The 16,196-nt window shown below is 37.3% G+C and overlaps 1 protein-coding gene across 2 annotated transcripts in view; it reads left to right on the plus strand.

Annotated features, from left to right (window-relative positions):
* The window catches only part of LOC118613662, a 64,395-nt gene that overhangs the window by 24,031 nt on the left and 24,168 nt on the right, over positions 1–16,196 (plus strand). The window contains exons 3-4 of one of the 2 annotated variants that reach the window (XR_004955632.1): positions 2,467–2,583; positions 3,484–4,936. The exons of the other annotated variant lie outside the window; for it this stretch is intronic. The gene's annotated coding sequence lies outside the window, so the exon portion shown is untranslated. Of the gene's footprint in view, positions 1–2,466; positions 2,584–3,483; positions 4,937–16,196 lie in introns of those variants that run through there. 2 annotated transcript variants of the gene reach the window in all.

A 16,196-nucleotide genomic window follows, 5' to 3' on the forward strand; every position in this document is an offset into this window, starting at 1 on the left:
TTGTCGAATCTTATTTACATTTCTCTTCTGCTCTTGTGAAGATTTAACACACCTACATAGGCACAGATGTCATAATAAAATGTAGTGGAGAGGCAATAGAGCTTAAAGTGTGAGATGGTGGGTTCTGATGTCAGACAAATCTGGGATCACATTGCTAATTGTGTGATCTTGGGTAAATAACATAACCTCTCCAAGATTCAGTTTTCTTGTTTATAGCACGAATGTTATTCGAAAGAATTATATGAAATAATCCATGAAAAAGACAACCCTGGTTGTGGTCAATAGCAAATCCCACCCAAATAATGATTTATTATTGTTGCATTGCTTTGAACTACTTCAGTCTTCGCTGTATAGTAGGAGACCTAGAATACTCAAGCTACTAGATGAAATAACTGCGTTTCTTTGGCATATTGACTATGGTAATGTTTGTTCTATTACCTTTTTCCTTTTTCTATAGCCCTCAATTATTTTTACATTGCATAGGCTTCAGTTAAACATAGGCTTCTTCTGACCAACAGAAAAGAATAATTAGTAAATTTCATTAATTATAGCTGTTTAATACTTTGATTTTTAAAATTATGTCTGTCTTAATTCAGATATTCATTTCGATTATAACCATTAAAACTCTTAGTTTAATTAAAATATTTGGATTATATGGCAAGACCTATAGATATTGGATACGTTCATTTCAAAGATATTAACTTTACTAATTCTTTCCCTTTAAGTTTTTATTTAAACCTCACCTTCTTAATGGGCTTACTCTCATCATCCCATTTAATTATGTAAGCTTATACCTTCGCCAACTCCTGACATTCTTTCTCCCCATCCATACACATACTGGAACACTTCTGAACCGCTTAACTTGCTCTTTTTTTTTTTTTAATCATAGCTCTTAAGATCATTTAACATACTATGTAATTTTATTATGTTTACTTTATGTTTCCCATGGACAGAGTCTCTCTCTCTCTCTCTCTCTCTCTCTCTCTCTCTCTCTCTCTCTCTCTCTCTCTCTCTCTCCTTCTAATATATCCCAAGTGCCTAGAATAATGCCTAGGACATTGCAGGTGTGCACTAAATATTGTACGTATTAGTTGAATGTTTGTTAAATGAATACACTGGCATATTTAATTAAAGTAAGTCTATTTAAACTACCAAATGACTATCTCCCACAGGAGAAATACAGACAAATTCCTGAGCCATTAACTTCTATTTGTCTTTTTGTATTTTCCTGCTAAGCCAAACTAGACTTTAGTGATGATCCTTTATAAAAGTATGCATGCATATATATGTATACACACAGAATATGCACATAAATGCACGTACATACATGTATGTAAGATTAGATTTTTCATAATTCCATAACTTTAAGTCTGTCAATAGAGTATGATCATTTTTCCTTTTTTTCTATTTTGAGACAATGTTTATTTCTAAAGATACAGCTATTTCATCACATATCCCTCAGAGCAATGAATGCCCTGAGGTAAAAGTCCAGAAAAAGTTTCTTTTCAAAACTCCCAGAGTTAAGTCCAGTTCTGGCCCAGATCCAGTTAGACAACTAAATCATTTGCTATCTTGGTGCTTGAATATGGAGCATCACTTTAGAGTGAAGCTCAGAAAGGATCTGTTTTTATTTATTCATGAACATTCATTTAATTAACTTATTCATTTCCCACTCTTTGTCAGGCATTGTGATAGGTCTTGGTTATAGATGATGAAAGGAAGAAGTTCGTTCCTTTAAAGAACCTAATCTAGGGGAAGTAATAGAAAAGTAAAAGGGTAATTATAACACAGTACAGATGCCTCTTTACAGCTGACAACAGGATACTAAAGGAACACAAGAGGTTAAGATATATTCATGGTCTTTAAATAATTTAGACCATTGCCAAGTTCACCCTTAGACAATTAGATTTTAGAGAGTGGATTACCCTTTTGTCTGCACTGAGATGGCAACTGCTCATGTCCAGGAACAGAGGAAGCAAAATTCATTATTATTACTGTAACTATCATATTTTCAATAATAATGATGACGGTAAGGAAAAGGCAGTTTACAGAACAAGAAATACAGTGTTACTCATAACTAAAGCAATGAAATTAAAATACTAATGCCGTTGATTTACTCAATCATTGAGCACCAGCTGTGTGCCAAGGACCATCGAAGGTGCTGGAGATACAGTCAAGACTAAAACCTATAAAGCTGTGGCTCTCAAAGAATTGAGGAGACACAAACTAAACAAATGAATAAATAATAGTAAGTTCATGAGCTTTTAATTAGAGTTCTAGCTGAAGCTCAGTTTTCAGTGGGTCCACAGGACCCATGGATCCAAATGGGGTTATTTCCCTTGTTCTCATGTGTGAAATTGAGATTGACAAACATGGAACGTGGAGATGGAGAAAATGAAGGGGATAAAACACAAATTACAGTTTTGCTCCAGGGTTATGCTAATTACCACACTTGTCATAATATAGTCCAAAAGAAGAGACTGGACAGCTTTGAGACCATTATTACATTGATAACATCATGATGACGAGGAAAAAGAAAAACAAACAAACAAACAGGAGACGATTCGCATGCTGGAGACCTTGGTAAGATACATGCACTTCAGAAAGTGGGAAATGAGTCCTATAAAGATGCAGGGATCTGCTACATTAATAGAGTTAACAGGGGTACACTGGGATATGCCTCCAAAGTGAGAGATGCATTATTGCATCGTACATTCTCTGCTACAAAGGAAGAAGCAGGTTCAATAGAAGCGGCCAGGCCGCTTGGGCCAAAAGTTCCAGCAGACCTATGCTGGTCAAGTCGTCAGTGGAAGAATCACAGTACAGACCCCTGAAGTCCTCCTGAGCATGGTCATGCCATCTGCACTAAACATTATGCACCTTTTGAGAAGTAGCTCTTGATATGTTATTGAGCCCTAGTAGACATGGAATGCTTGACCATGGGACACCAAGTACCCCAAACTACCCATTTTTGAGTTGGATTATTTTGGACCCACCGAGTCATAAAGTCAGACAGATCCAGCAATAGTCCAATAGAAATTGGAACTCTTACCAGGAGACAGAGCAAGGAGTCCCATTGATTTACAAGATACAGGTTCTACCTGGACACTTTGGAACTCCTGTGTCCAGAGACCAACAGATAAAAAGTAAAATCAGGAATAACTGGCCCTGCTCAGCAAGAGAGATGCTTTCACACAATGGGAACTCAGAGTATCCATGTGGGCACCTCTTGATAATCTGTTACTTGTAAGTGTGAACGGGCACATATAGCAATCCTGGTGCTGGGAGGATATGAAAACCCCTCAGAGATGAGGTTTTGGGTTCAATCAGCAGGAGAGCTATCAATACCTATCAAAGTGAAGGTTGAGGATGAGAGAAATTTAGAATGGACAGTAGAGGAGAGAGAGGGAAAGTGCCAGTTTTGACTTAGATGGGCTGCAGAGATGGGACTAGAGTTTGTCTCACAACCCTCCTTTTTCTAAGTTTTTACCCAGGAAGAGAGAACTGTGGGAACCATGGAAGAGCTGCTGTTTGAACTTGCGTGGAGAGGTAGATCTGTGAGATGCAAGTGGTGGACAGCGGTAACCATGGAAGTGTGTTTCTCAGATCTCCCTTCAAGAGAACCAGATACAAGGAGTGTAGCACAGCTATTGCACCTTTGGATACAACCCAGCGTTCGCTCTGAGACCACAGTTTCTCCAGTCTGGTCCCAGCCAATGACTGAGATGGTAGAGTACTAGAGCTGAGTCATTTCTACCCAACATAAGACTCCTGTAAGTGATCATCTTAGCTCTGGTGCTCTCCACCAGCCAGGCCGAGACTTCCGCAGAGTTGTGCTTCAGTCTGAGGTTCTTTCTACCCAATTCTCCTTTCCTTCTCTCCTTTTACAATGTTAGCCCTGCATCACAGTATGAAGGTTCTGCCTACCTCCTACTACTCTCTTGCCCCTCTTTGGGCTTTGCCCCCAATAATTCTCAGATGTGTCTAATTCTTTCTTGGTGACTGCTTTTTAAAGGACCTGAGTTGACACAAGAGCAGAGTGTTTATCCTTTGGAGTTCAGGGTAAAATTCCAAAATAAATTTATTAAATCTATGTAGATTCTAATTTAATATGTGACCATCCCAACTATTAAAAACCACACTGCAATCCAACTTTTAGAGCACAGATTTATACATTAGTAAACACTATGATTTCTCATTGCTATGGGCAACTAGACCCAGTGCCCAAGCAGGTAACTCCTCAGATGAGTCCTGGAAGGAGTCAAGATAAGAGTTGCTTACCGATGTAAATTCCTGTAGCGCAGAGTCTTGGTAAATGCCAAGACTTTGGAAATCTAGAATACTAAAGAAAGAACTGAAATCCATTTAACCACCATGATCAGAAAGAGAAACTAATAAATAAGATGTTGAGAGCTGTCCTCCTTTGCATGAGCTACAATCCACTCTGCAGGATATCTGTCTGATTAAAGGACTTAGGCAATTTATTTTAACAAGAGTGGTCAGTAGACTTTCCTGGAATTAGAGTTACAAGTTAAGCAAGAGATGCCTTTGGAGATTCTTGGCTTGGTCTCTTATCTATTATTCAGAACTTTTTTGCTTAAAAATTTTTTTTGCAATATTTAGTGTTCCATTCCTGCCTCCACATTTTTTCAAGAAATTTAATAGAAGTGCTATGGGTGTTTAATTTTAGAGCCAATGAAGTGATATGTAAGACAGATTCCAAATTAAGGGATAAATGGTATGTGAAGTCAAACCCCACTTCTCTCTATTATGATTGACACTTGTGCAAAATAAACATCTCATATCAAAACATCTTCATAAAACACTCAAAAATCTTGCCTCAGATTTTTTTTTTATAGAATAAAAGAACTTTTTAGAGTCTTCGTTCTGAGGAGCTAAGTACTTTATCATCAAAAAGGGGTTTAACCCAAAGTTATCTGAAATGACAGTGCCTCTATCAAAGCTAGAGAATGTTCTGACTTTATTAATTTTTTAAAGCAGATGAGGAATAGAAGAAAATGAAATAAAAAGAATATAGGCGAAGTTTTAAAAGTTCTAAAACTAACAGCTAATACTTACTGAACATCTACTATGTGCAAGTTTATAAGGATTATTCCATTTATTCCTAACAAGAATCCTATAGAATGAAATATCATTATTATCCCCACTATCCAGAGGAGAAACTGAGAGGCTAAGCAATGTGATGTGTCCAATGTCACCCAGTTGGCTGTACATGATTCTAGGGCAGGAGTAGGCAAGATTCTGTAAAGGGCCAGATTGTAAATATTTCTGGCTTTGTGGGCCATACAGTCTCTGTTTCATTGTTGCAACTACTCAGCTCTGCTGTTTTATTATGGAAACAGCCAGAAATGATTAAAATAAATGAAAGGGTGTGACTGTGTTCCAATAAGACTTTATTTACAAAAACCAGGCCATCTGATTTGGCAGGTAGGACTCACATTTGTGAATGTTGTTCTCAGGTGGGACAGTGTTTTAAACTGTAAAGCACCTAAGTTGCTTTTCAATATTATTGTATTTAGAATCTTGCAGAGAAAATTCTGACCAAGTTGTAACTCTCTAAAATACACACTCCTCATTCTTTCAGCAAATACTGAGTGCTTACTGCTGGGATGTTGGCAATACCGTGATAACAGATACCTTAGATGGAGCTTACAGAGGAAAAAAGGCATGTAAATAAACAATTACTGATTTAATACACTGTGACATGTGTTGTATGATAGGTTCAGTGATTAGGGTCCCAAGGGAACAAATACGAAGGACAACAAATCTGGCCTGGGAAATCAGGAGGCTTCTGGCAGAATGGGACAATGATCCAGCAAAGGTTATTTGAATAACAATAGCTGGAAGATGGCTTAAACTTACTGTATAATCTTCATTGATTTTAAGCACAGGCTATTTACAGTGTAAATGTCTCATGCAGTAGGGCCTGACAATATCACCTGGAGGTCTGTTCAAAGAAATCACCAGTTTACTTTTAAGGATCTTAGTTTCTCTAACTTTGCCTTCAAACCTGACCCTCTCTAAGAAGTCATCATGGTCATTTTCAGTGGGCGTCTGCTCCTCCAAAAGACAGCATGTAGAACAAATAGGTAACTGTGGATTGGCCTATCAGTGGTTCTGAAACCCGACTGTCTATGAGATACTTACATGAAATAGAGCCTTAGGGTCCTGATTCTAGGGATTGTGATTTAGATGGTCTTGGTTAAGTGTTTGACAATCCAGCTTTTTAACAAGCACCATGAGTGATTCTGAATATGCTTGAACTATGTTTGGGAACTGCTGGTATGGAGGATTTTTAAAGTTGCATTTAACCTTTCCAGCCAGCTATTCTGTGTTTATTACTATGACTACATTTACAAACATCCTACCAAAAAGTGAGGGAAAATCTAACTGGTTTTAGGGGTGTTCACCACGGTTTCTACCTTCCCATTTCCACAATATAGGGACAATGATTTATGTGATAGGCTGATATGCGGGAGTCAATATTGTTGCCTTAGTACACTGAGGTATCGTCAGGAGCTTCTCTTTGTTAAGTAACATAACAAAAATGTGAATCTTGCATGGATCATGCCTGCATGCTTACTTCAGGCATACTTTTACATGGCAAAAGAGCAGCACCTGTGTATAAATCAAGCCTAGCAAAGCACAGGCAAGATCCTTTCTGCCTCTCAGTTCTAGACGGACAGGGTTTGGCAGGCTTCTTAGCCCCTGTGTTGGTTTAAACTAATGTCCAGTAGGGTCATTGAGTGCCAGTTGGCAAAAGTTATAAGTGGGGGAAGGAAAGGGGGAAAATAAAAGGAATATATAAGAGAAGGACTGTTAGAAGGCAATGAGAAAGAAACGAAATGTTGGAGCTGCAGGAAATCAGTCTCCTATTTCCTGATTATGCTTTAAAAATTAGTCAGATTATTAGATTTGGGGTTCTCTGGTACTCCAAAGACCTGGGATTCTCAGCCTCTATTCCAAATTTGGATATATGAGGAGAAGCAGAGCCACACAAGCCCAGCAAGAAGGTTTTCAACCTAAAAAAAAAAAGTCTAGAAGCCATCCTGGATATTAAATTATTTCATTAGTCTCTTCAGAGGGTATAAGGTCGGGACATATTTTGTTAGATGTCAGAAATATGAATATTATCTTATAGGGACAATACTATAGAGGTATCAGCTGATCAGATTAAGCCATAATTATTTATACATAGAGTCTATTTTTTGAGATTTTAAGTAAGATATAATGTAGATATTAGAACTTTCTAATTGAATCCCAATCCTCCATCATGACTGTGGTTTCTATTATTGATATATAGGAAAAAATATACATCTCATATTTTTTCAGTTTCTTTTTTGTAGTATTTGTCATCCTGTTCCTGAGCATTGCAAAGAGTCACCTAACTTTAGTGAATAATTATGACTTCAGAGTCTTAGCATTAACCGGCAAGTGAGTATAATATAACTACCATGGCTATGACCCCAAAATTGTTACTGGGGCCTTTATGAATAGTAAAAGTGAAAACGGGCATGCTTTCAACTGATTTTGACACAGCAGGAACTTTCCCAAACAGTCAACTCTTAATTTTCCATGCTTTTGAATAGAGTGAAATTTTTCATCATACTTGGTAATGTGTTTTTATTCTAACATTTGAATATGGATGTTTTTAGAACCCTGGGAATTCAATGGACTTTAAATAAAATAATGTTGCCATTCTGGGAAGATCCTGCTCTGAAGAAACTGGAGAGCAGGCCAGCTTCTCATTCTTAAAGATAAGTTAAATATGCAGAGGGAAGGAGTAATGTCACAAAGAAACTGAAAGGCAGATTTGTCATGGATTTAGATAATCAACATTTGGCCGCAATGAATGAGACAGTTCAGACTATGTTTTTCCTTAGGTCATGCACCGCCCCCCCCCCCCCAAATTACTGTTCAAGGTGAAAGCGAAAGCTCACTTTGACCAGGATTTTAAATAAATTATAAAGCAGTTTTTTTTTTTTTAATGCCAATCCTTTTCGTAAGCACTAGGCTATCAGATTCAGTATTTTATTCTAGTGTGTGAGTGTGTTTTGTGTTAGAATGGAAGAGGAAAAAATAGACATTCTATAACCCAGGACTATTGGGAAGAAGGGCCATTCAATTGCAGCAATAGATAAAAAAATAGTTCATTTTTTAACTTTTCCCCTTCCCTTTCTCTGAAGTTCTCTCATTCTTCCTCCATCAAGGTAAATTTCCCACAGTGTGATCTGCCTGAAATGGTGATAAGAGAAAGACAGGGAAAAAGAGAGTCTGGTCAATCGCTTTTCCCTAAGATGCCTACTGAAGGGAGGCAGCTTGGTTAGAGCTAATCTTACCCATCAATTGCTGGTGGGTCCTGCAAGGTATAGCTCCTGGAGGGAAAACAATTCAAGCCTTTAGAAGCAGAAAAGATAAGTAGTTTGGAGAAAATAAATTCATCTTGGTAACTCCAGATTGTCTCCAAATTTCATTTGTATATCAGCCAGTTAATAAAATATTTCGAGGAATTTTTCTGAACACCAATAACATACTCAATTCTAATTCTACTATTTGCACACAGCCACCTGATTGAGATTTATTTAAACATGTATGTGTGTGTATGTGTGCGTGCATGCACACATACACACACAGTATAATTTTGTACAGTTTTGTACACTCTGCACCACTAGAGAGAAGATACTGAGACTAGCTATTCAAACTGTTGCCTTAATGAAATGTAAGAATTGGAGGCAACTTTGAAAACTTTGTCCAAGCTTTTTCCTTCATAGATAAGGAAAAAGCAGCCTAGAGAGAGTCAGCAATTTTTGCCAAGGTTGCGCAGCTACTACCTGTCAAATCAAAGACTAAAGTCCATGTGTGTGTTTCTCACCACATCTAGGGAAGAAATGTCCTGAGAGACATTCTGAAACTCATTAAAAAATTAACCTAATGGAGGCTGAAATTAAGGGTGTCTTAATTAGTAATTAAGTTTATTAAACCAAACTCTTTGTTGAGGACCCTCAGGGCATGATCACATTAAAATATTTTAAGCCATATAAAAGCCTCACTTTAATTAATAAGTAGATATGACAGCCTGGAAAAATGAGTCTGAGACCAACCCAACGGTCAATAAATAAGAACAAATGCTCAACATCTCCCTAGCAGTTGGCCACCCTCCGGGTAGAACTGTTGCTCCTCTGGTTTATCACAGGCCTCAGAAAAAGTAGAGTGATGAGGGCTGTATTCAAGCTTCTTCAGTAAAGTGCACAAACGTGACCATCAGGAAAAATGCTCACTTCTGATGTGTAAAAGAACAAGATGGTAATAATATTGATCAATTTACATTTGTAAGGAATTGAAGTAGACTAATTACAAAGTACATTTGTAAGGAACCAAGTTGACTAACAACTTGTCCTTAATCCAAACAGTCGTGTGAGGGTTGCATGGTAGTGTCCTACTTTCTGACTCTTTTGATCGTTTTGGCCAGGTTTGCTATTTCTCATGGTTTCCTTTTGTCCGCTAACACAGCGGATCTCAAAGAGCAGCTGTGAGGGTCCTCCAGATGGTTAATCTCCAGCAGTCTTGGTATTTCTGTGTAGATTAGTGGGCAGCTGCTTAGAGTATGAAGCAATGTTTTACTTGCTGTGAAATTTCATGCCCCTTTTTGTCTGTGTTGTACCCTCTCTGGGAATGCCCTGCGCCTGTTCTCTGACTGATGAGCTTCTGCATTGTACTTCAAAGACTAGGGTTACATATCATCTGTCTAGAAGGTTTTTCCTGATCCTGGAGTGGTGGCACTAATCTCTCCTACGATACACCATTTCATGTAGCACATAACCTCTATTATAGCACTTTTCACAGCATATAAAAATCATTAATTTACTTTCCTATCTTCCAAAGTAGAATGAAGACCGCAAATATGGTGACCATCTTATGCAGATCTGCGGCCACGGAGATGGCCTGAGTAGACCGTTAGTCCATGCTTGTCAAATGCATGGTGTTGCTTCACTGTTTTATGACTCACTAAACAAGAGTGTTTATAGAATCTCTTCTCTGCTCTAAATTTCTGTCTTAATTCTCAGGCCTCACCTCCACCCCATTCTCACGCCAATGTTCTGAAAGCCTTCTTAAAGGGAGGTGACTTAGATTTTCACTCTCTCTATAGTCTTTCCCTCATGTTCTTTCTTTCCTTTCATTCTGATGTGAATTTGATTAGAATTGCCTTTCTGGGTAAAGGTTTCCCTAATCTGATTCTAATGTTGTCTCTATCATCTTGATACTATCTTCCACTATAAATCTTGAACATATCCAGCTACTACACACCATTCATCAAAGTTCCCTTACATTTTCACAGTTCCTGGTCTCTGCTCAGATTTGGCCCTCATTTATTTATTCATTTAATAAATAAGAGCTGAGCACTTACTATATGTCAAACACTGTTCATTACTCTGTTCTACCAGGATCACCTTTCTCCTCCTTTAGAAATTCTATTCAGCTCCTGATGTCCCCCAGTTAGACTTAATTCTCTCTTCTCCTTCTACCTTCTAGAGCTTTTTTTTGAATTGTGTTTTTTATGATGATTATTTTTTTAGTCCGACCTTTTCTCCAGTAGATGAGGAACTCTTAGAGGATAGGAAATGTGCTTCCCACCCAACCTGGCATAGCCTTTTATAGGTTACCTTCCCACAGTAAAAGTTCTTTGATCTGAAAAGTGAGTAAACCATTAAGGAAACTGTAGAGGAAGGTGAAAAGATTGAAGGCTTCCATGGTTCTCACTTGTACACTCTTGTTAATCTCTCCCACAAGCCAATATGCTATCTATAACAAGCACAATGGACTCATGGAATTCACAATTAAGTACAGAAATTTAACTAAATGTATACAATTTAATTCAATTGTATACAATTGACCCTTAAACAATGTGGGTTTGAACTGTGCAAGTCCATATATATGCAGAATTTTTTTCAATAAATACTATAAATATATTTTCTCTTCATTATGGTTTTCTCAACATTTTTTCTCTAGATTACTTTATCATAAGGATACAGTATGCAATACATATAACATACAAAATAAATATTAATTGAAAATTTATGTTATCAATGAGGCTTCTAGTCAACAGTAGACTATTGACTAGAATTAAGTTTGGAGGGAGTTAAGAAGTAATACTCAGATTTTTGACCACACAGGGGTCAATGCCCCTAAACCCCATGTTGTTCAAGGGTTAACTATACTTTCAAATGGTCAAAATGATAAGTATTATGTTATTTATACTTTATCCCAATATTTTGCCCTGGAATTAGAAAAATAAAAAATAAAAGACAACAAACAACTTGGGAGCACTAGCAGGAAGGAGATTTATTTTGGGAAGGAGAGAAACAATTCTGATTCTTTTCTGCTAACTTCAATCCTCTTTCGTAACTGGAAGGTTGGAATGGATTTGTCAAATTATCTTTCGGTCAGAATAATAGTGGGGATAAGCAGAGAAGACCAATGCCCTCCATTCCATTCTCCTGTGCCTTATTCTCCATCAGTCCTGAACTTCTAGGCATCACTTCCCAACTTTGAATAATGACTTCCAACGACAAATACATTTCAGTTATTTCAAGGGTTAATTATATCTCTACAAGCGATAACTGTGCTCTGTTATGATTACTAGATATAGAAATGGTCATAATAATGCTCTCTAAGGTACAAAAATCACAGAAAATTTGATTTTATTGTATATGAGTGTACACATGTACTGCAAGAGTACACATATCACACATATCCACACATGCATTAATACAGCTAAATGTATATGCACAGCTAAATATACATAACCATTTAAACTCACTTTCTAAAATAAGCATCTATAATTTTCTATAACATACAGCTATATGTGCACACATTTAAACTCACTTTCTAAAACAAGCATCTGTAATCTTCTAAATTAAACACTAAATCATTACATTTTCCAACAAGACAACATGATAGGGAAGGAATTGGACCCTTGTGCTATTATATCTCACTGGGCAAGCACAAGACAGGAGGTGTGCTAGAAGCTGCTCTTTCCGAAAACAGCCCAGCACTTAAAGCTAACCTTGAGATCAACAGCGTCAGTGAGACATGTTACAGGACTTCATAGCAGTGCATTACAGAAATTCAGGAACATATCAAAGCATTTGTCATTCTGGTGGCAAGAAATAAGCTGAAAGAATTTAGAGAATTGCAATCACACATAATAGTGTTATCATTGGAAACTGTAGAATTTAAATTATGTGCACACAGATTTCTCTTTTTAAAACAGGTTCTCTGGCAGGTACCGCTTATAAGCATTCAAGGGAAAGAGGGTTCTGGATAAAATCAACTAGGGATCAGCTAGCTACCTGAAGTTGGACAGATAGTTGTACAGTGTAAACAGGATAGGAGCAGCTACAGTGTGTGAAATTCAGTTCTGAGTAATACGTGCAGCTTGGCAGCACTACTAGGGATATTTTTCCCTCTGGGATGTGATGGCTTAGAACTCCCATGTTGATGGACATGCAGTCATTGAGGCCTCTGCACGGAACATTCTCTGGTGCATAGGTTTGCGCTCCTCAACAGTGTAGGGTATTTGTGAGAAGTGAACAGTGCAGAAGGATGGGTGCTTGGGGATAGGGGTGATTCTGACCAGATCTTTCCAATTGCCAAAATGATCCAAGCCCTAGGTATAGTTCTTTTACCAAAGGGACAGATCATGATAGCCCATAGTCTAAAAATCCTCTCAATACTTCCCAAAATTGGCGGATAATCAAAATCACCAAGGATCTGTTACACACACACACACACACACACACACACACACACACACACACAGAGAGATTCCAAGGCCTTACCACCCAAAGAGTCTTCAGAAGTTCTGGGCTGGAACCCATTCCTTTAAAGAAGTTAAATTGGAAGATATGTAATATATTTTAAAGTCTCACTTGGGAATGCCTCCAATTACATAATTATTTTAAATCATGTTCAATAGGTCATATAGTTTCCAAATTTTTAAAAGAACTAGAATTAATTACCTCATGAAAAGAATTTTCAACTCTACACATATAGATTTCTTTTAGTCATTCTAGGAAGAATAATGAAAAAATGGTAAACTATTATACTACTTATTTCAGTGGGTGAATCAGAAGCAATTTTACCTGCATTCATGTAACTTGACCTATATACCAAGTCAGACAACCATGCACTTTCCTCTGTTATTATTATGGTAGAAGATAGGGCATAAATTTAACTGATAAATAAGAAGCTTTTAAAAATTATCACCAAAATGTTAGCTATAAACTTAGAAAATCAGTGGATACTGTGAAATGACAACATAAAATCCCAATTCCATTTCCACAAAGCTTTATCAGCACCAAGAAATCCCTTGGGTAGGGAACTGTGCTAGTTTCCGGTGATACGAAAAGGTATGAGGTATGGCCCTGTCCCAGTTGCTGATATTCCTATTTAGAAAACAGACTTTAAACGTGAAAAAGTGAATAATAAATCATAAAATTTTTATCCAACCTATTTCTTCACAGATGACCTTGATTCTGTCAGGAATCATCTTGATGGAAAAAAACATCAAGCCAATGTTAGAAACACAGTTCAGACAGTGTAAGTGAGATCTTCAAAGAAAAAGTACAAAAGAAAAGAACTAATTTACTTTATACTGAAGTTCTTGCAGGGCTTTACTTACGGTAATTTCTTAAGCTGAAATCAGGATTTTTAAACTTTTAAACTGAAATAACTACCATTTCCTGACAGACTTCAGTGTATCAAACACTTTATAAATATTATTTTGTATCCTCACCTCAGTCTTCAGTGCAGAGATGATGATGATGATGATGATGATGATGATGATGATGATGATGATGATTTTTCAAGTCATAAAACAGGGACTTGAACAGGTTAGGACACATAGTATAGCAGACAATATAAGTGTTCGCCCTTACTTGCCCCTTTCTGTGTTAATCCAGATGTGGTCATATGATTTACTTTAACTAATAAAAATGTGATCAAAAGTGATGTGTGTCATTCCTGGCAGAAGCATTAAGAGTCGGTTCATGGTTCACCATGCTTTCTCTGCCACGGAACCAGCAATGTTCCAGATGAAGGCAGCTTGGGTCCTGGAATGAAGACTATGTAGAGTAGAGCCACAGTCAGTCCATGGTGGACACATAGCATGAATGAGAAACAAAAGTAGGATGTGATAAGCCACTGATATTTCAGGATTGTTTGGTTCTGTAGCAAACCTAGTTTATCCTGACCAGTATACACAGTAAGTGACAAAACTAGGGTCTGAACCTTAGTCTGTTTAATATCCAAGACCTAGGCAGAGAAGAAAGGTTCAGGCACAAAGTAGGCACTCCATAAATATTTGTTGAAGAAAGGAATGCACAATTGTTGCCCAGAACAGAACTCAATACTTCAGATGTGATCTGATCCACATAAGGATCATTAAGAGTACAAACATTCTTTTTACACTACATGCCTATTAATGAAGCTTGGCTTTTTTTTTTTTTGTCAACCCTACTTACTTCTTTAATGAAAAGGTACTGCCTGCCTAACATGTGCAAAGTACAGAGTGATATGTCATGAGTGATACAAAAAAAAAAAGGTAAAAAAATTTTCTTCTAGCTATTTATAATATCATGAGTGAGAGTCACACATTCATAACCAGCTGTGTTACAAAGGCAATGCATAGAAAATTGGAGATAGTATGTTATTGAATGAAGATGGAGTGTGGAACTAGACAGCCATAAGTTTCAGTCATTTATTCTACAAATGTGTGGTGAGTATGAACAATGAGTTGAGTGCTGTATAAACCTCTACTCGTACAGATTTTAAAAATACCAGCCCCTGATCTCAAAGATCTCACAAGCTAGTAGGAGAGACAGATTCATTAAAAGGGAATTACAAGAATAGCTGTGATAAAGTTAAGCTCAGGAAGCTATGGATATATAGAGGGGAAATATGAAATCAGCCTGGAAGAGCCAAGGAAGGGCTTCTGGAGGAGATGATCCTTAAGTTGATTTCTGACTGACGTATGAGTATTTACAAGATAAAGTAGGAAGAAGGATATACTGGTAGAGAGGAGAATTGTATTTAAGTCCCAGTGAACACTGAGTGAGAAAGTCAGGGAGGTCACATAGATGAGATAGTCTCAAAGAGCATGGCTTGCTTTAGGAGACAAGTAGCACACTGTCATAGTTCTAGTTGCCATAACAAAATAGCATAGACTAGGAGGCTTAAACAGCAGTAATTTATTTTCTCACAGTCACACTGGGGGGTAGAGTTTTAACATATTAATTAGAAGGGACACAAACATTTAGTCTCAAGCATACACTGTGACTGGAAAATAATATATAGTTTGAGGAATAGTGGAGAAAGAAAATTGAGCAGTAAGAAGTACAGAATATAATGGACACCCCTTAGATATACTGTCGGCTCACAATGATTTCCTGTTCTCTAACGATGCCCTATACACAGAAGGGAGTCCCCGATGGTCACACCTGTGCCATGAGTCTAAAGATTAATCAATTTATCCAAGCTGGGCCAATCAGAAGATTATTTCTGGGAATTTTAAAAGTAGGAGTAAGGGACACAGAGCTTGGGAATCTTTAAGTTGAGTCACATTAATGAAACCTCATAGAGAGAAGAGCCACTGCAAACAGTGTACAATCAGCACAATTAGGAGTAGTAGCCCTGGTTAAGGTTTTTGAACTTCTGCTGCTGACATCCTCAGAGCTATTATGGTTCAGGTTCTTTCTGGCACTTAGTTGTTCAATTCCTCCAATTCCATAAATTTCTCCAATATTTTTACAATAAACTACTCTCTCTCTCTCTTTCTTGAGTTAGCCGGGAACTATTTTTTGTTCCTTGAAATCTAAAGCATTTTCACTATTAAGCTTATTACATCATGCTAGCATGCCTCGATTTTACCCTCAAGAAAATGGAAGGTCACTAGAGGGTTTTAAGAAGGAAAGTACCATGACAAAACTTTTGTTTTGTAATGATAATTCTTTTGGTGATATGGAAGATGTGTAGGTTAGAAGGTTCTCATAACATTCTAAGCAAGAAATAATGAGGTCAGGAGAAACAGAGGGAATGAATAGATTTCAGAACTATTGAGAAAGAAATAGAATCAACAAGGTCTTGATAGGCAAATGAATGAGTAAAAATTGGTGCAT

Source organism: Rousettus aegyptiacus, unplaced genomic scaffold (assembly GCF_014176215.1).
Source record: "Rousettus aegyptiacus isolate mRouAeg1 unplaced genomic scaffold, mRouAeg1.p scaffold_m13_p_1, whole genome shotgun sequence".
Lineage (NCBI taxonomy): Eukaryota > Metazoa > Chordata > Mammalia > Chiroptera > Pteropodidae > Rousettus > Rousettus aegyptiacus.